The sequence below is a fragment of the Rhinopithecus roxellana genome, chromosome 5 (genome assembly GCF_007565055.1).
Source record: "Rhinopithecus roxellana isolate Shanxi Qingling chromosome 5, ASM756505v1, whole genome shotgun sequence".
NCBI lineage: Eukaryota > Metazoa > Chordata > Mammalia > Primates > Cercopithecidae > Rhinopithecus > Rhinopithecus roxellana.
This window is the reverse complement of record NC_044553.1, coordinates 176,910,442-176,932,268: the sequence shown is the minus strand read 5'-3', so window position 1 is coordinate 176,932,268 and position 21,827 is coordinate 176,910,442. Positions and strand designations below refer to the sequence as shown.

Sequence of the window (21,827 nt, the reverse complement as noted above, 5' to 3'; positions counted from 1 at the left end):
TATTTACTCAGTCAAGAAAAATAACCCCAAATGTCTTATAGCTATTAAGGAATTTAATTTGCATTCAAAACTATTAACACAAAGTAAACATCAAGAAATTATACTAAACTTTTAAAGAGGAAATAATACCAATTCTACGTAATTTTCCCTGGAAAACTGAAGAGGATTGAATATTCTACATTTTATTTGATGAGGACAATATTATCATAATACCAAATTTAGAAAAACTTTATAAGAACAAGAAACAACTGCATAATACTTTCCAAAAACATAGATGCAAAAGGGTCAATAAAATTTTAGCAAATGAAATCCAATAATACAGTGGGACATATCATGACCAAATGGAAATTATCCCAGAATAAAAGATGGTTTTTACATTGAAAACTAACTAATGTAATTCACCATATTAGAAAGGCATAAAAGAAAAAAAAAAAAATAAGATCATCCCGGTAGATACATAAAAATGCAATTGACAAAATCCAACCTCCATTTCACCCAAACTCTCAGCAAACCAGGAATATAAATAATGTATGCAATTTGATTGAGGACATCTGCAAAAATCCTGCTTCTAACAGTGTACATACTGATGAAAGACAGTGCTTTTCCCCTGTGATCAGAAACAAATCACTCTCTTACTACTTCTATTCAGCTTTGTACTAGAACTGGTAAGTAAGTTTATTGGGGTTGCAGGAACAAGATCAAGTCACAAAATTAATTGTATTTTAATATACTACCAACAAATATTCACCAATTGAAATTAAAAATGATGTCACTTATTATAGCACTAAAATTATTAAATAATTAGAGATAAATCTGACAATGTGTAAGATATATACATTAAGACTAGAAAATATTAGAGAAATTAAATAAACTATAAATAAATGGATTTAAGTCTCATGTTCATAAGCCAGAAGGATAAATATTATGATGTAGATTTTCACCAAATTAATCCATTGATTCACAATCACTATCCTAGCATGAGACTTCTTTTTCTTTTGTAGAAATTGGCAAGCTAATTCTAAAATTCATATAGAAATACTAAGGAACTAAATGCAAGCCACAAATTTTTAAAGAACCTTAAAAAAGGAGAAAAAGTGTATGGCAAACACTACCTGATTTCAAGGCTTATTATAAAGCTTGAATTATCAAGAAGAATGGCATCAAGATAGACAAATAACTCAATGGAACAGAAGAGGGAGTCTATAAATAAACTCTCATACACAAAATACTGATTTTTTACAAAGGTACAAAAGCATTTCACTGGAGAAAGAATTGTCATTTTCAAGAAGTGGTTCCAGAATAATTGGATATCTATATGCCAAAAACAAAACAAAACAAGGCAAAAAACATGAGCTCTGATCCATACTCAGATGCTTTGAACCATGTAAAAATGAACACAAAACACATCATAGACTTCAATGTAAAGCCTAGAACTATAAAACTTCTAAAGGTAAACATAAGTCAGTTTGGCTATAGGATTTGGATTTTTTAAAAATCATTTCCTGAGCTAAAATTTCTTCAGGGATTCATAGGCTCTGTTTGGAACTCTCTTCCACAAGGGAAAAGGAGCTGCTATAAAGAACTTAGTGATGAGGAAATAATACAAGTAATATTTCTTTCATAGCACTTTCTTAGACATTTTGCCACAAATTGAAAATAGAAACACAGAGCCTGTGAGCAGCAAGATCTAGGGACAGAGTTTGAGCTTTGCCACTCTCACCATCCAAAGACTGCTGAGCCCCCATTCATCTACCGCCAACCACTTCTGACACAGAACATTCAGTCATGGGTAAAAATATGCCAGTGCAGGAGGCCAAGTGGGCTGAGCAATATGTTGTCATGAAAGACTGCATGATGCCTGTAACTAAGCAAGGAACTGATTTTTTTTTTATTAGGAGAGGAATCTTCTTTCAGTTGCTTATATAAATGTTGCAGGAGCCTGTAGGTCATCTTGGAGCATCATCTCAAGTATTGGGCAAATGACAGAAGCTGCTGAGAAAAACAGCAGATGGCTTGAGAATACAGAGAGAAAATGGAAAGTGATCTAAGAACTGTCTGTAAATGATGTACTGTCCCTTTTGGAAGAGTTCTTGATCCCCAAAGCTTCACAAGCACAGAGCAAAATCTATTAAAAGCAAAAGGAGGTTACTTTTGTTATTTGGCTCAGGTTGCTGCTAGTGATGATAAGAAAGGGATTGTGGATCAGTCACAACAAGCACATCAAGAAGCTTTTGAAATCAGAAAAAGGAATTGCAATCAACACATCCTATCAGATTGGGTCTGGACTATCAGCTCTCTGTGTTGTATTGTGAGAATCTGAACTTTCTGGAGAAAGTCTGCTGTCCTGCAAAGACAGCTTTTGATGAAGCCTTTGTTGGACTTCATACATTAAGAGTCATGTAAAGGGCCGGGCGCGGTGGCTCAAGCCTGTAATCCCAGCACTTTGGGAGGCCGAGATGGGCAGATCACGAGGTCAGGAGATCGAGACCATCCTGGCTAACACGGTGAAACCCCGTCTCTACTAAAAAATGCAAAAAACTAACCGGGCGAGGTGGCGGGCGCCTGTAGTCCCAGCTACTCCGGAGGCTGAGGCAGGAGAATGGCGTAAACCCGGGAGGCGGAGCTTGCAGTGAGCTGAGATCCGGCCACTGCACTCCAGCCTGGGTGACAGAGGGAGACTCCGTCTCAACAACAACAACAACAAGAACAACAACAACAACAACAAAAAAGAGTCATGTAAAGATAGCATGCTAATAATGCAACTACTGAGAAACTACTTGACATTCTGCACATCAGATACCCAAGGAGATGAAGCTGAAGCAGGAGAAGAAGGGGAAAATTAGCTGGCTTCTCAAATTTATCTACTTCATTCTAAAACACAGTGGACCATTTGTCATCCACATTCCCCCCTCCCCCAAAAAAGGTATAGGTTACTTCTATTTGAATTTCTGTTTTTTCATATATGGTTTTTATGTTTGACATTAGAATAGGACCAATTAAGATTTAGGGAGTTATATGTTTTCATCTTTAGGTGGCCAATATGGGGATATGAAATTTTCATATAAGCTATAAATGTTTGATACGGTATTTTGCTAGATTGTGGCCTCACAAGGACCTCTGTTATAACTGCCTCTATGTCTAGGCAAAGGAAAGCACCTATATATTGGTGTGTCCTAACATGGGATAAAAGGGTAATTTGTTCCAGTTTTAGTTGTAGTTGTGCAAACTGTAAGGAAGGAAAAGTTTCCATAACCCTTTTAGGGTTCCTGGCTAGGTCTGAAAGAAAACAAAGACAGATTAATAGGATAAAAGCATAAAATACTTGTTTAATCAAAGTTTTTACAAGACATGAGAGGCTTCAAATTGAAGACGCAAAGACTCAAGGAAAAACTGTCCATTTTAATACTTAGATGTGATAAAGAGTAGACAGCCTTGCAGAAATGTAATTTGACAAAAAGGGAGTGATCTAATGCTAATAAACTGAATGGGGAAACAAAGCCAGGCCTGCACGTTTATATTTTTCTTGTGCTTCTACGTGTGGCATTCCTTAAGACTCCTTCTAGAATAAGGGCCTTAGGACCTACTAACAGATAAGGTAGGTCAGGGAATTTCTCGTATGGCTAGCTCTCAAACAGAAAGGCAAGAAAAGGCTAGAATAATATTTTTATATTTTATGTTTGACTTTGCGGGAGAGGATTTCTGGTATCTTTGACCTGCCTTGGGGAGGAGAAATTTCAGGGTCCATGGCCTTAATTGGTAAAGAAAGGGGACCAGGATAAAGAAGAACAGGAGAAGGTCAGAATGATTTTACTTCTGAGCCCCTTTTTTCAGTTCAGCATGCCAAGGCACTGTACTTTGGGAGTGTTCTGAGCCCTAACAGTGGGAGTATTTACAAGGTTGTTGTAGAAATGGGTACCCCATAGGCATAGTATCCGGAACATGTGCATGGGTGGAATGCAGTTTCAATGTGTACACCTTGGACTATAGCTTCGGAAATGTTCCTTTATACAAAGCTGTCACTCAGTTTCCTCTAGAGGAGGGCAGAAATGATTCCTATTCTTTGTAAAGTTATCTGTTGTTTGCTTTCTTTATTTTTCTTTCTTTTTTTTTTGAGATAGTCTTGCTCTGTCACCTAGGCTGGAGTACAATGGCATGATCTCAGCTCACTGCAACCTCCGCCTCCAGGTTCGAACCATTCTCCTGCCTCAGTCTTCCCAGTAGCTGGGATTACAGGCAACCACCAACACACCTGGCTAATTTTTGTATTTTTAGTAGAGACAGAATTTCACCATGTTGACCAGGCTGGTCTCGAACTCCTGACCTCAAGTGATCTGCCTGCCTCGGCCTCCCAAAGTGCTGGTATTACAGGCATGAGCCACCATGTCCAGACTTATTTTTGCAATTCTTATTTATTTATATTTAAATATTTTAAGCAACCTAACAACAAAAGTACGAATAAAGATGCTGTAAAATGAATTGCTTGATATCCATTACTTTGTGTATATCGAGTGCAGCAGTAAAAGAAAAATCTCATGTGCTCAACTTTTTAAAGGTATTTTGCTTTTGTGAGTTTTAAAAATACTTCCCTAACATGAATGTGCTGTAAAAACAGTTAAAAGGGAAATAATTTGAGATGATAGCTATTTTGTTTAATGTCTTATGAAATTTTCATGAACAATTTAATCTTAATCATTAAGAACATGTGTAATAAACTGATATAAGTAGAATACAAGATTATGAATAGAAAAAATAGAAATGTGCTCTCCATTTTTCTTCAGCTTACTTTATTTTTCATTTAAGTTAGGAATTTTTAAAAATATTTTTGCCAATATTTAATTTAGAAGGTATTACCATTGTTTTTCTCCTGCTTTCAGTGTACACTTTTGAAATGTGACTGATATTAATATGTACTTTTCATCACCCTTTTCCTTTACTGTATTTATTGATTTGTAATACTTTGAAATTTTAGTGATTAATTATAACATAAACAATTTTAGTCCTGCTCATAAATGATCAAAATTTGTCTCTTTTTATTGGTGAGGAGCTGAATGTAAGTATACAATAGAATATCTATAAGCAATAAATACTGGAAGACTAAACCAGTAGAATGTTCAGAGCTTTAGAAAGTACATATGCATTTTCTGCTGAAACTAGAAGTGTGGTAGCAGAAGGAGCTGCTGGAGAGGGCTGGGTCCTGGGGCATCAGTGATTTCATAAGGATCACTGGATCAATCTGGACTCAGAGGAGAAAATGAAAATCCTGTCTTAGACATATGAATTAGTAACCAGAGGCAACCTAGAGATAAAAAGAATGACTGTTTTGGGGCAATAAAGCTAGCGTAATATTTTGGGTGAAAATTTTCTGAACCATGTTTTAAATATTTAAATATTTTTTGATTGATTAGTAGCAACTTGTCTTTGAATACTACGACTTTTTATTTTCTAAGTTATTGGAGGAAGATCTTTGAAATGTATTTGAAGAATCTGATCTAATTTAAGAGGAAATCTGTATCTTATTTTTAATTTATGGGTGAAATATAAATAAATATTGCAAAGTTTTAATAAACCAAAGAGCAACTTTCACTACAGACTAATATTAGATTGACCTTATAGTATTAATTTTATAATGAAATATGTATATATCTGTGAGAGACTGAATATGTAAATGGACAATGACCAGGGCGTAAATAAAAACAGAACTCTGACTCACAACCTCTGTGACAATCAGACCTGGAAGCCAAAAACCACAACCTCTGTAGCAATCAGCTCTTTATGGTCAAAACTTGGTCAATAACTACCAGCATCCCTAATTTTTGCCCTGTTTCTAATTTAGGACTAAACAGAGAAAACAAAAGACTCCTCTATAACCAACATAGGATGCCCTACTTCTGGTTAGCCAGGTTTCAGCTTTCCTATGCCAACAAGCTCCAATCAGAGCATACTCGAAGGCTTCCAATTTCTCTAACTTTTGTACTGCACCCCTTCCAACTGCTTTTGAATCGCTGCAAGATGCAGGTGATGGTGACTGATTCTCTGGCTATAGCAAGCTCTGAATAAATAGCCTTAGATTATTTTCATTTGGATGGTCTTCATTTATTTTCACATCTGGAAATATAAATGTATGGGGTGTCAAAAATTATAAAATCCAAATGTTCTCATTTAAAATTCTTAAATAACAATTTTGTATATAAATCACTCAAAATTAAATAATCTGATGACAGACAGTAAACATTCGGTGAAACTCAGCTAGATGTTGAGAAGCAGTCAATTCTAATTTAAATACTAGCTTTTCAGTCATTCTTGATTTTGAAATATGGATTTTCACACTCATACTTTGAAAAGTAACTAAGATCATCTGAAAATTATTTTAATATATCATTTATATTAGTCCTATAATTAACCCAGGATCATACCTGATTAAAGTTTTATCCAGAAAAGAATTTTGACTTTCAGTTAGTTGGTGAGGAATATTCAATATTGGGATGAGAAATTCAATTATCTTTTCACAGAAGCCAAGATGATTAGAGTTCAGAGAGCCAGAGGCACTCTGCTGTTTCATTTTAACATATAGCTGAACCAATTATATTTTAAAATATTTTTTTCAAGAAAGTGGATCTGCTTTAAAAGCCATAAACTCTCATTACTGCATTCATATTTATAATTTTAAAACAAATTATATTGCTAACTAATACATTAAATGTATTCTGTTAAAATAACAGAAGCCCTTAACTTTATAAATACCTCTCTGGAGTTTTCTCCTGGACCATTATTTAGTTATGTTTAATAAATTGTAATAGTTAATGCCATAAAAACTTTTGGGGGGGTCTTAAAAGAAGCAACAGAAATGAAAACACCTGGTAATGTACATTTCAATCAGGAAATCCTGGGATATTAGTGGTTTTCATCCCTTTTTAGTCTTCACAATAACAGTAAATGCAAACGCTTATATCAGTAAAAGCTATATTTATGCCTAAAGCCAATGTGTGGTTTTACCTTGAGAATAAATTAGAAATTAAAACAGTTTTGACTAGTTGATGGCAAAACAGCCAATCTTTTTGTCAATTTTATTAAAAACGGAGATCAGTCAAATTTTCCTAGTTTTGTGTGGATAAATTGTTGATTGAATTCTTTACTTTTTCACTGTTTGGTTTGTTCTAATGACTGAAAACAGTGAATATAGTGTTAACAGTAATAGAAACATAATGAAGCAAGAAATATACAAACACACACAAAATGGATTCACATCCATCCATGCTCACTAGCCTGTAAAATTTTCAAATAAATGTTTTGCAGACTGAGCAGTAAGTTTATTTTCCTCATGCCTTCCTTTAATTATATGATTTCTTAGATCTGTAAGTTAGCACTTGCTTCTCCAAAGTCCTCTACTTGACTTAATTATCACTGTGCCCTTGGGAACCCTGAACATTATATTTCAAGCCCAAGGAAATTGATGCCTATCTATAGAGCATACAAAATGTAACCCGATTTTCTTTTAGGAGTTTGACTTTAAAGCTATATCAATTTGTTATTTAATTGCCACTTGCTAGTTTTTAAGAAATTAATTATCTCATCACTCTTTGGGTTTATAATAGGGATATATTTATTATTCTCATGGATGTGTTGAGTAAACTCATTACAAAGAGTTACAAATTCTATATCCAGGAATCAGGAAATTACTAATGAAATTAATCGATGTCAAAAGTGTATACCATTGATTGAATAGAGAGTTATGATGATAATTCAACTCTGCATAGAAATAAATGTCCACTGAAAATAATCCAAATACTACATTAATGTTTTATTGACTTGTGAAAAAGAATGGAATTATAGTCATGTTCTCTGCTTGTTACAGAGGATATTACTCCGGGATGATTATTTTGATCAGATTAACATTATAATAAAATTAATTAAAAATAACTTATTATGTGGTGATCAACCAGCAAAACGTTACTCAAAAATATCTGCAACAAATACTGTGTGTGACTATAAAAATATTGCTAAGGAGAAATTAATTTGTTTCTTGATCCATAACATTCACAGTGAAAAGAAACCTAATGAAAATGGTTTTGTAATGCGTAATAATGTAATTGATGTCAGGTATCTGATTTCATTTGAACAATTACTTTAAAATAATTTGTAATGAAACTTATTGTAGTAGGATGAATTGTGGTCCCCAAGAAGATATGTGCAAATCCTAATTCTCAGTACCTGTGAATTTGACTTTATTTATTTGACTTTATTTGGAAAAACTTTTTTCTTTTTTTTTTTTTTTTACCATTTATAATTAAGTTAAGGATGAGAGCATTCTGAATTACCCAGGTGGGCCCTAAATCCAGTGAAATGTGTCTTTATGAGAAATGTGATATAAAGCCACGTGAAGACAGAGGCAGAAATTGGAGCGATTTGTTTGCAAGCACAGACTGCCAAAGATTGCCTGTAACAACCAGAAGCGAGGAGAGGGTTGTGGAACAGATTCTGTCTTAGAGCCTTAAGAAACAACCAATTCTGCCAATACTTTGACTTTGGACTTCTGGCCTCCAGAACTGTGAGAGGATAAAATTCCATTTATTTGTTTTTTCTTTCTCTCTATTTTTTTAAATTCTTTTTTTGAGATGGAATCTCTTTCTGTGGCCCAAGCTGGCATGCAGTGGCACAGTCTCGGCTCACTGCAACCTCCGCCTCCTGGGTTCAAGGGATTCTCTTGGCTAAGCCTCCCAGGTAGCTGGGACTACAGGTGCGTGCCACCATGCCTGGCTAATTTTTTGCGTTTTTAGTAGAGAAGGCATTTCACCGTGTTAGTTAGGATAGTCTCAATCTCCTGACCTCGTGATCCACCAGCCTTGAACTCCCGAAGTGCTGGGATTACAGGCCACCACACCCGGCCTATTTTTTTTTTTTTTTTTGTGTAGACAGAGTCTCACTCTGTCACCCAGGCTGGAGTGTAGTAATGCTATCTGGGCTCATTGCAACCTCCACCTCCTGGGTTCAAGTGATCCTCCTGCTTCAGCCTGCAGAGTAGTTACAACTACAGGTGTGCACCACCATGCCCCGGATAATTTTGTATTTTTTAGTAAAGATGAGGTTTCACTATTTTGGCCAGGCTGGTCTCGAATTCTTGACCTCCAGTGATCTGCCCACCTTGGCCTCCCAAAGTGCTGGGATTACAGGCATGAGCCACTGTACCAGGCCAGAATTCCATTTATTTTTTAAGCCAGCAAGTTTTGGTAATTGTTAAGGCAACTCTAGTAACCCAAAGTACTTATGCATAAATTAAAATGTCAGAAGATTTAGTAACTCAAACAGAAAAGCAGTTACACCATATTTATTCAACAAAGTTAAATAGAAGATTAACTCAAAGTTATGATCGTCTCTACTTTTAATATCTATCTCTATTCACAGTCTTAAATAAAATTAATTAAATTTGCCACAATTCTTGATTTCATGTTATGTTCCAACACCACTGAAGATAAAGGAATAATATAAATGGACATAGTAAAGTCAAAATATATTAGCAGAAACTGATTAAGAAATGAAAATTAACTTAGAAACCAACCACTTAATATGTCTAGGGAAAATTCTTCCTTAAACCTAAATATTTGGAGGAGAATTGACTTGGGAAATCTGTAAATGCTTAAGCAGAACATGAAAGATCTTAACCAAATAATGCTAGCAGATGTGATTTTAAATAGCCAACAATCACCACAACAATCTTTATGCACAAAGTTTTTCTATGCCTCAGTTAATGATTGTTTATATAGTTAGGAATTTCATCATCTATGCAAAAGTTATTTTAAATCAAATCAAAGGAATCTAACATGCCCTTGGAAGATGTTTTTATGTCCCAAATTAGGCTGACTCACAGAAAAATTCTACAAAATATCTATTTAAACTTACCAAATTTATTTACTTAAAAGATCAGCTAACTGATATAATTTAGTTCAGATACTTAAACTTCCTAAAATTTATTTTGGGACAGAAATGAGTGTATTTTCTACTCAAATTATACAGAATATATATACTATCATTGCCAACTATTATCAGAATAAATGTATCCATCTAAATGCCAGAATTTTTAATCCTTCATAACTTTATAGAAGATAGAATTCTCATTAAACAAACATAACATGGCATTGAGCCAAAGGAATGAAGAGATTTGAAATCTTACTATGGATAAATGTCTAATTAATCATTGTTGACTAATTAATTCAGCCCTTTTATTTCTAGTCTAAGCTTTTCTAAGTTGATATTTTACAACATATAATAAATGGCGTTTCAGAAATATTTTTTGAAAGATATTGCGTCAAAGTAAACGTTATCTCCTGATGAGATTTTTAATTAATTAGAGAGAAGTTCAATAGAGCTGTAATAGGAAAAAAAAAAGTTGTAAATATGTTCGGTAATGCTACAATTTGTTTTGATATGCTACTGAATAAAACAAGTTTGTAAGGTAATAATTAAATATGTTTTAGTAACTGAAGTTTTCATTTCTGAAAACATGTATTTGGCTTATTCTGTAAAATGTTTATTGCAGATGGAAGTAAGTATGTAGGGAATGTATCAGAGACATGTGGTTTAGTGGTCTATTCATTCTGGGTTTGATTCCTTGCTCTAAATTCTACAGTATTGAATGAACTAACATAAGTAAGGTATAGCACATATAGATAAAGTAGATAAATACTCATTAAATGCTACTTATTGCTGCACTGGAAATTTTATATCTTCTTCATTCATCTTTATCAGATCTAAAATGTTTTTTGGTTAGTATCCATCCTCTCATCTTAGTAACTATCCTTACATCTTTATATCTGAAATAAATTTGAAGACCTTAGTAGATTTTAACAAACATATTGAATATTGAAAATGTATCTCTTTTATCATGTTTATTAATTAGAAAAGTGGCATGGATACACATTGATTTTTGAAAATGTGTATCTTTAATCATATTTATTACTTGGAAAAGTGGCATGGAATAGAGTTCAAGTGTGTTTTTATATGATGAGATAAATATAGCCGGCTATTTCGATATTTTTCTGAGTAAGGTTCAGGATATGGCTATTTATGAACACTTTGTCTTAAGTTTCCTGTCCTCCTCAATTCCATTAACCTTCACCTTCATGCTATTTGAACTACCCAACCCTAAGACTACATATTGGATACTGTCATTATTTAGAATTGTTGGTCAGATGCTGTGGCTCCAGCCTGTAGTCCCAGTATTTTGGGAGGCAGAGGCAGGTGGATGGCTTGAGTCCAGGAGTTTGAGACCAGCCTGGGCAACATGGCAAAATGCAGTCTCTACAAAAAATACAAAATGGGCATGATAGTGCATGCTTGAGGTGGGAGGATCCCTTGAGCCTGAGAGGTGGAGGTTGTGGTGAGCCAAGATACCTCCTGATGATACAGTGTCCAATTTGACTACCACTTTTACTCCTGTGTCTCTACTTAACCAAATCTTTGATTTCCTGGAGATTACTAAGGCCTTGATCAATCACATACTTTATTTATTTTTGCTGATTTCTTGGGCCCCTCTGTCTTCGCTTAATCCTCATTTTAAAGTTTATCCTATGGTTAACATTATCAAGACTATTTTGACTGCAATCAATAGAAAAATGATTCAATCTAATTAGGGCAAAAACAGTGAAGGGATAACTATTGGAAGGGCAGGAGTTTAGCTGATCCCCATGGAGCACTGGAAAGGGATGGTTCATTCCGTAAATGTTACTGAATTGGTTAACCAGGCAGAAAACAAAAATATTTGATTTTTTCCATACACAAAATAAACTGAAGATCTATTTCGAGAAGCAAACCTGTATCTCTAAAAATAATTATAGCAGAATCTTTTAAGAAACTTGTGATAGAAAACAATTTCTTAAACAAGGGGCAACTATCTAATGTATTTCACAATCCTAAATTATATCTATGTCTTTTCATACTACAAGAGATCTCCTGAAGTTCAAAACAAGCTGCATATTGAGCATTTGTAATGAATATAACTGACTAAAGATTGATAGAGTATGAGAATAAGTTTTATAAACTGATAAGAGAAAATGTACAGTGGAAAATTGACTGCAGAAATATTGTATTAATCAAGGTTCAGCAGGAATCATATGGCATACTTAAAAGGATAATTTGAAGACATTTAATACAAGGACCCTTTTGAAATGTAAGGGCAAAATTCAGGAAACCAATGGGGAATAGACTAGTTCCACAGAGTCAGCAGCAGAAGAGAGAAATATGAAGGTATGAGGAGAGAGACGAGGATGAGAGAGCCTGTCTGACAGGAGCGATAGATTCTGGTAGGGAGACACAACCACCCCCTGGTAGCCAGCAGGGAGATATCTAACATCAGTTCCCTATTGCTCTCTGGATTTTCTGCTAATGTCTGTCTCCAGTTGGGAAAAGCCAATTGTAAACCAAAGGACTTAGAAATCAATTGATGTAGTCCATATGGCTCTGACAACACGGTATAGAGCAAGGGTGGATACAGGTGGAGAATGACTGGACAGCAAATGAAAGTTTCTGAGCATAAAAATTAACAGAAAAGGCAAACGTATTAGCATTTAAAGAAATGAAAATTCAAACTGCTTACATGTTGTTTTACACTGTTCAAATATACAAAACGGCAAAGTTTGATTAATCAAAGTTTTGGTGAAAATGTGGAGAAATAATTACAAATCTGTTAGTTAGAATATAAATAGAGGCTTCTGTTTTGAAAGCAAAGTTGGTATGTCCACAATGATCCAAAATTCAACTCCTGGTATATTCCTCAGAACAATTTTGTGTTTATTCATAAGGAAACGTTGTTTTTCATTGAAAAAGTAGGAAAAACAAGTTCATCAAAAGGGAAGTGAATATACAAATTGTAACGTTATGGACTGATATGCTATCTACCTGTACCATCCAAATACATCTTAATGAAATAATATTGGTTGAAAAAATTAAGCTGCAGGATGATGATCAAGTTAAGAATTTTAAGACAGGTGTGGCGGTACATGCCTGCAGTCCTAGTGTTTTGGGAAGCTCAGGTGGGAGGAGTGCTTGAGCCCAGGAGTTTGAGGCTGTGGTGAGCCAGGATCATGCCACTGCACGATAGTTGCACATGAGTGCGACTATCTCTAAAAACAACAAAAAAAGGAAAAGATGTTAAGGATTTTATTATTATTCAAATCTTAAATATACAAAATAGTAGTATCTGTTGTTTATTGTTTATATGTCTATGTAAAATATGAAAACATATGTGGGGTGGTTATTTTTTTTTTTTTTTTTTTTTTTTTGAGACGGAGTCTGGCTCTGTCGCCCAGGCTGGAGTGCGGTGGCCGGATCTCAGCTTACTGCAAGCTCCGTCTCCCAGGTTCACGCCATTCTCCTGCCTCCGCCTCCCAAGTAGCTGGGACTACAGGCGCCCGCCTCGTCGCTCGGCTAGTTTTTTGTATTCTTTAGTAGAGACGGGGTTTCACCGTATTAGCTAGGATGGTCTCGATCTCCTGACCTTGTGATCCGCCCGTCTCGGCCTCCCAAAGTGCTGGGATTACAGGCTTAAGCCACCGCGCCCGGCCGGGGTGGTTATTTTACATAGACATTGATGGACTACATCAATGAGTTTCTAAGTCCTCTGAATTCCAATTGGTTTTTCTCAACCGGAGACATTAGCAGAAAATACAGAGAGTAGAAGGGATGTGATGTTCATATTTCATGTAACATATGAAAACATATAGGATGGAGATATATACACACACACACGTGTATATATACATATATACACATGTGTGTTTCTGTGTATATATATACATGTATGTGTATGTATACACATACACATATATACACATATAGTGGCCTTTCAATATAGTGGTTTCTTCTGGCCAGAGGGGAAGTAGGTGTGGAGAATGTGCCTTAACAATATCTGTGAAATTGTATGTCTGACAAAGTAACTGACCCAAAAATTATACAATATTAGCATTTAAAGTATTTAAAATTGGAAATCTGTTATGTGTCACATGACTCCTCATATCTTAAATTATTCAATAATTAATTAAAATATTATGAATTCGAGGTTATGATAGAAAAATTTTTAAGGTGGCTACATCATGTATATTTATATTGTTAATTTCTGAACATGTAAGATGACAAAGTCAGCTCAGATTTTTACTTTTTCCTTCAAGAATTCCCGTTAAATTGACTAATAAATATTGAAATGGGATTATCTGCATCAATACTGGACACTCAGAAAAACTATCAGTGTAAATAGATGTAAAACATATTTGCTAGAGACAGGGAAGAAGAAATTAGACTAAAGACACAAGTTATAGAGAGGAGGAATTAAATCCTCTTGTGAACAAGCTGTGTAAAGTAAGAGAAGGATACCTCGTTGTAACCACACAATAGCTTCTGATTTACAGATCAGAAAGCAGGCTTGGATTAGCAAAGAAACCACATGATGTTGGGGACTTGCTAGGGATTTACGGCTGAGGAAGCTCAAGTAAGCAGAGAGGTACTTGGCTAGACTTCCTATTTAATGAGTAAATGGAGCCAAACCACTAGAATTATTAAAAGATGCTACTGGTCAAGTGGAAAACACATTCAAGAAACAAAGAACATTTCTTCCTGGAATATATTTATTACAAAATGAGAGAAACTGTCAGAATATTAATGGACGTGTTCAATTGCACGTGATTATTGAATATTTGTGCTTAAGTGAATGTTTTAAGAATATATTATAAAATCAAAACTTCTTTATTTGAAATTCCTCACACCACCCCTGCATAAAGTAAATAAGAAAAAGTAAATAAATTAGAGAAAATACAAATATACCAATTGGAATGAAAATGAACTACAAGCAAAGATAGGAATTTTATTATTTGTAAGTAAATGTTACGGGAAACTTTATAAAAATAGATGCCTTTTTAGAGGAATGAAAATTACCAGCAATGCATCAAAAGTAATCTTATAAAATGACAATTAAAATACCCATAACCACAAAATAATACTAAAATCTTCTTCCAAAAAAGCACTAGGTCCAGCTAGTTAAATGGGAAAGTTTTTATAATCCTTCCAAGAATAATTAAGTACCATACTTTTTAAACTGTTCCATGACATAGAAACAGATGTAAAACTTTCAAAAATATGTATGAGACCAGCATAATCCTGATAAAAAGGTAGCCAAATATAATGTCATTGTATGCTCCCCTGACTTCACCTCTTTCCCTTATCTTTGTATAAAATAAGTAAATGGAGGCCGGGTGTGGTGGCTCACACCTGTAATCCCAGCACTTTTGAGGCCGAGGCGGGTGGATCATGAGGTCAGGAGATCGAGACCATCCTGGCTAACGCTGTGAAACCCCATCTCTACTAAAAATACTAAAAATTAGCCGGGCTTGGTGGCAGGTGCCTGTAGTCCCAGCTACTCGGGAGGTTGAGGCAGGAGAATGGCGTGAACCCGGGAGGTGGAGCTTGTAGTGAGCTGAGATTGCGCCACTGCCCTCCAGCCTGGGCGACAGAGCGAGACTGTCTCAAAAAAAAAAAAAAAAAAAAAAAAAAAAAAAGTTAATGCCATTCAGCTTATATTTAAAAATGTATATATGGCAATGACCAAATAAAGTTTATCAAAGCTAAAAAATTGGTACAATGCTGGAACATGTAGCATATTAAAAAGTCATGGAGAAATTTAAAAAGTAAGATAATATTGACTTATATAATAAATAGGTAATAAAATACAACATCTATTTCTGCTCTTTGCTTTTGGTTCTCTATGATTTATCTAAAACCAATGACCAAACTGAGATTTACTATTGAAACACTCTAGGCATTTCTCTCATAATTAGGACAAACTAGAATGCTGCTATTGCGGCAATTTTCACCTTATTGTGGATCTTTAACCAATGAAATAAGACAATGAACAAAGATAAAAGATATATCTATTCGAATATTATTAATCTTTACAACGATTTTTTGTCTACCTGTAAAACTCAAGAAAATTAACTGAAGTTTATTAAAAATATCAATTTAGAAATGTTATAGGATATTTTTAAAATTAATTTTTTCATACATGAGAAACTATCAGTCAAAAGGCATGACCAGTGAAGATCCACTTGTGGTTGGGTGACTGCACTCCAGCCTGGGTGACAGAATGATATGCCATCTCAGACAAACAACAAAAATAATCACAGTACAATTTAAAAAACCCATTTATTTGTAAAATATCTTAACAACTAGCAATATTTAGTAAAATAAGTGCAAAATTCTACTGTGGGATGTAAGTGAAAAAGACTTGGAAAATTTGTGAGCTATTCATTGCTCAAGAAAGAAGATTCAATACTGTTAAGTCTATATTATGACGTAGTAAATGAACACTTATGGAGATTAATTAAAAAGAACAGAAAGTCCAGAAATGGGCCCAGGTATGTGTGTGTGTACTCATGTGTGCTTGGCAGATACTTAATGAATCAGAGATTTAGAATTTTTAATACGTGGGTAATACATTGCTTAAAACTCAGTGGACAGGCTGGGCACGGTGACTCATGTCTGTAATCCCACACTTTGGGAGGCTAAGGCAGGTGGATCACCTGAGGTCAGGAGTTCGAGACCAGCCTGACCGTCATGGAGAAACCCTGTCTCTAGTGAAAATACAAAATTAGCTGGGCATGGTGGCACGCACCTGTAATCTCAGCTACTCGGGAAGCTGAGGCAGGAAAATCGCTTAAACCCAGGAGGCGGAGGTTGCCGTGAGCTGAGATCGCGCCATTGCACTCTAGCCTGGGCAATAAGAGTGAAACTGCACTCAAAACAAACGAACAAAAAACAAACAAACAAACAAAACACCCAAAAACTCAATGGACAAATTGGTCAAGAATCTGGAAAAAATTATTCAGTAGGGTTTTGTGGTAAACCAAATACTGAGATGGCTTCCTAAATCTCAGTCCCTGATATTGAGGCCCTTTATTATCTCCTTTCCTGGAGTGTGAGCAGAATGTATGAATAGGATGAATTTTACTTCATGATTAAATTAGTTGATTCTGAATTAATCAAAATATAAATTAGCTCTGGTGGTCCTGATTTAATCAGATGATCCCTTAAAAGGGGCTGGGACCTTCTTGATTTGAAGTGTCATATTTTCTTGCGGGCCTTGAAGCAGCACATAACCGTGTTGTGAGAGGGCCTATGAAGGTGGCCACATGGCAAGAAATTGTGGATAGCAGCTAAGAGCTGCCCCAGGCCAACAACCAGTGTGAAAACAAGAAACTCAGTCCTACAGTCACAAGAAAATGAATTCTGCCAACAACTATTTATTTTCGGAGAGAACCCTGAGCCTCCTATAAGTTTACAGACCCAGAAAAATACCTTGATTTATCCTGGTGAGACTCTGAGCAGAGGACCTAGCCATGCTCTGCCTGGGCTTCTGACCTACAGAAATGTGAGAAAATAAATAGATCTGTTAAATTTGTGGTAATTTGTTACACATCAATAGAAATTTAATTCAGATATCTAAAGGAATATTAATAGCGGCATTATTTGTGATTAAAAACAAAATTACACGGAATACAGGCATTAAAAGCTTGTTGAAAAATATGTTGGAAAACACTTATTTTTAGTGGTTATTTCTAGTTAATTAGAATGGAAGACTTACTTTTTTCTTTGTGCCTATTTATGTTTTAAAATGTTTATAATCAGAGTACATATTTTTAAATGAGAACAACCTTTGGAATCTGGTTATCTTATATTTTGGTAACTTGTGCTTATTTCTTTTATCCCTAAAATAATGCATAAATATCACTTTCATCACTAAAAGTGATATTATCATGCATTACTTTTACTTAACATAAATATACTAGATATTATATACAATATGACTTTAATCACTTAATAACCTCGCTTTAAAGAGTAAATATTTAGTTCTATTTATATATATAGGTGATTAATCGAGTGCTTATTTAAGTTGGGAAGTCTTTTTGAGTAGTGGAAATAATGTAAAAATATAGATGTGCCCTAGACTTTTCTTTAATTATCTAGGGTACTATCAGTTTTGTGTGGCACAGGGGAAAATGAAGCCAGATATTTGCTTAAAAAACAAACAACAAAATCAGAAGTAGCATAAATCTGGCCAGCTATCTGAAGTAGAAAACTTGAGGATATAGTAAATTCAGATTAGAGAAAATCAGTCCATCCTGAAGGAAAGGGGTGGATAGAATTTGCCTCCAAGTCTTGCTAAAAATACTGGTGGGGATTTCATTTGTTTTGAAACAGAAGGGATAGGCTCCATTTATAAGGTTTCCTATGAGAACATAGAGGTTCTTCAGCTTCCCTTTATAGTTGGAAGTGCAATAAAAATTAGTGATGATACTAGGGGTAACGGTGTCCCCTAATAACCCCAAACTGTTCCATGCATATTAGAGATACAAAGTGTTTCAATTGTTTCAGCTATCACATAAACCTAGAATAGGAAAAGGCCATAAAATATCATCTAGTCAGACCTACAAGTTAATATTTGAATCATTTTTATTGTATACTTGATAAGCCAGCTTATTCTTTGCTTGAACACCTATTATGAAACCGTACTTATTTATTACCTCTAAGACTGCCTATTCTATCTGTGTGGGTAGGTGTGATTTTAGGGGCTTTGTCTTGTGTGTCTGCCTCCTGTGACTTCTACCTAGTATCCTTGGTTTGATCAATTAGAGCCATAATAAAAAACTTCTGAATCCACCTTTCACAGGATAGCCTGTCATATATTTAAGGCATCATGCTTTTTAAATTTTTTTTTTTTTCATTTTGGACTGTGTCCTTTGTACTACATAAGAAATGAAGTTTATGGGTAGAGTTGGCCTTAAACAAATCATTTATCTTTGCTAACATCTTTTTTGGGCTTCCACACTGATGCCCCTTTTCGGTACCGAAGATTGCCATTGTCTAATTTGAGGTATGTTATTGCTACTAAGTTATCAATATCTCCATCCATTCTAGCACCCAATTAGCATTTCTTTTAGTTGTGTGTTTTTATTTATCTTCCAAACTCAAAGATCTCTAGAATGAAGAAAAGCTGTATAATTTGTTGTGTCATCATCAACAATCAACCTCATCATTGCAATAGCTAATGTTTATTACACATGTACTGTGTGATAGAACATGTTCTAAGCCTTTACATATATTAACATTCCAAAATAACCTTATCTTGCAGGTGCTATTATTACCCGTGTTTTATATAGAGAGGTTAAGAAATTCTCTCAACACATAATAAGTGTTGGAACCAGGACTCTAACCTTGGGAATCTGGTTGTCGTGCTCACTGTCGTAACTATGTTACACTGTCTCCTGCAATCTCAAATCAGAGCTTCCATTGGTTCAACATGCTTTTCTTGGATGAGTTTATCTGTGCCCTTGTTTTTAAACTATTACTTAGATATCAGAGCTACTGTCTTCTGTGCTTCAGATCTTTATTTTGAACTGCAAATCGTGCAACTTTATTTGAAAACCCTATAGTCATGTCAAACTTAGGCCATCCTAAACTGAGTTCATCACCTTCCATTCAAAACCCTACCTTCTCTTGTGTTCCCTCTTTTACTGAATTGAATCATCATGCATTGATTTACTCAAACTAGAGATGTAGGTTTCCCCCTAGATTCCTCCCATCCCCATTCCACGTTCTGACATTTCCATTTAATCTCAAAGTCCTATGATTTCTTCTTCCTCAGTATCTCCCTAATCATTCCTCTCCTCTCCATTTTCACTATGATTTCTTTAATTCAGGTTTTCCTAATTTTTCACTTGGACTATTGCAGGTCCAGCCTCAGAAAAGTCCCCTACCCAAACACTGCTCCCTTTCAATGGGTCTACTGAAGCATACTTAGGGAACTTTATAAAGCATAAGTGATTTTGTCATGTAACTGTTTAGAATGCTTAAATGTCTCTCCACCTCTTTAAGATAAAAGAGACTCTAGCAAATCAAGCAACCATAATCTAGCTTTGTTTACCTTCCCAGTCTTACATATTGTTCTATATTCTTAATTGACCTCCTGTATGCTATTTTCTCTGCCTAGGGGGACCTATCTATCTCTCACAATTTTTCTTCAATTAACTTTGGTCTATATTTTAAAATTAGCTCAAATATCACCTTCCTTTGGAATTGTTCCCTATAACCACTTACATTCTGAGATCTGATTTTCTTCTTTCTCTGTATATACATCTATGCTTTTTTAATATTACTGTTTTAGCAGCATTGTAATGGTTGGTTTTTATTTTTTTTCAGTCTTTTTTCTTCATGGCTTGTAAGTTCCCTGAGGGCAAGTACTATGTCTGCTATGGTTATGGTCCCAGTATTTGGCATAGCACCTGGGAAATAGTGAACCTACAACAAATAATGTCAATAATCTTTCCCATTCTATTAACAGCAATGAGAAGACCTAAAACAGGTTGAGAAAAGTTTTCACTTGTGTGCTTGTTCTCACTATTGGAAGTGCTGCTGGGACCACAGTATTAACAGAGGGTCTAAGGCAACATTCAGGCTCAGTAGAAGTATGTGACAGTTTATTGTGGATATTTTCTATGGGCCTGGTATGGAGTAGGGAGAAGCGTAATTTACCTACTCTGATACTATTCCAGAAATACTTTTCGTTAGGATTTGCCTTGAGATAGGGCACCTTTGAAAATTGTAACTATTTTATTGCTTTCTGAATTTTATTTCTAAAAATAGTAAAATCTTTGGAACTTATTCTAGGGCCCGGAAACTTTCCCATGCCCTTCAAATTATATAAATTAAAAAAACAGAAAGCTTTTTTAAGCAACATGGTTGTAAGTTCCAGGGTTAGAGTGTCGGGGAGTGTTAGCTTGAAATTCATTATGCCACTTGTTATTTGCTTGATCTTAGGCAAGTTAAACCCTCAGTTTCCTCATCTAGAAAGTGGAAGTAACAGCACTACTAACTTACTGTTTTTAATAATTCTATTGTACCTCAACAAGAATAGTTCTACACAAATGTGTCCTATGTAGAAACTTAAACCGAACACACAGTATTACAGGTTAAATCTAATTACATGTACAATTGGTAAGTATTCCTGCTGTACATAGAGGGGGTCTTCACTAGTGTCTTTATGCAACTCAGAGTATGATTGACTCACAGTAGAGCTAAGCAGGTTAGTTTACAAAGGGACATGTGTAACGTAGGCAGACAGTGATAAGTATTACCATTGATTTCCTTCTGAATGCCAGGCACTTTATACATTTGCTGAAATAATACATACAACTGACTTAATATGATATTTAACACAATAATAAAGAAAATGCTAAGAATGTTATTTGTAGTTTTCACAAAAACTGAATAGAAAAAGTGGATTTATTTGATATTGAATATATGTTAAAATACTCATGAAATTATTGCCTACACATCCAATGCCTTATATTTATTTAACTGTTTATCTGTGACAGATATTGATTCTGTCTTCAATAATAAGAAAATTGTATATTACCCCAGGTAATCTTATGAGACCATGTGCTAGTTCCAATCCATGGTAAATGACCACTAATAGTGTTCTGGTTAAACTGTATAACAGCATATGTGATCAAGAACAGTTAATAATGAGAATGCTTTTCCAAAAATGAGCTTGGGGATACAAGCTTGCTATGGAAACTTCATCCTGTGGCCACTAATAACAGCATATACTCATTTCACATGAAGATAGGGATTTTAAAAGACTATGACATTACCATGATAAATATATTCCTTATCAAATTAGATGAGAGAACAGTTTCTTGACTTTTACTCAGAGCAGGAGAAAGAAAGCAGTTGTCAGGAATCTAGACCTACCCTTTATAGCCAGATTTCCACACAACTGAAAATTAAGCTTG

At 34.9% G+C, this 21,827-nt stretch overlaps 1 pseudogene; it reads left to right on the top strand.

Moving 5' to 3' along the window:
- Nucleotides 1-1,785: 1,785 nt before the first annotated feature.
- On the top strand, nucleotides 1,786-2,843 carry LOC104658025 (annotated as a pseudogene).
- Nucleotides 2,844-21,827: the final 18,984 nt, after the last annotated feature.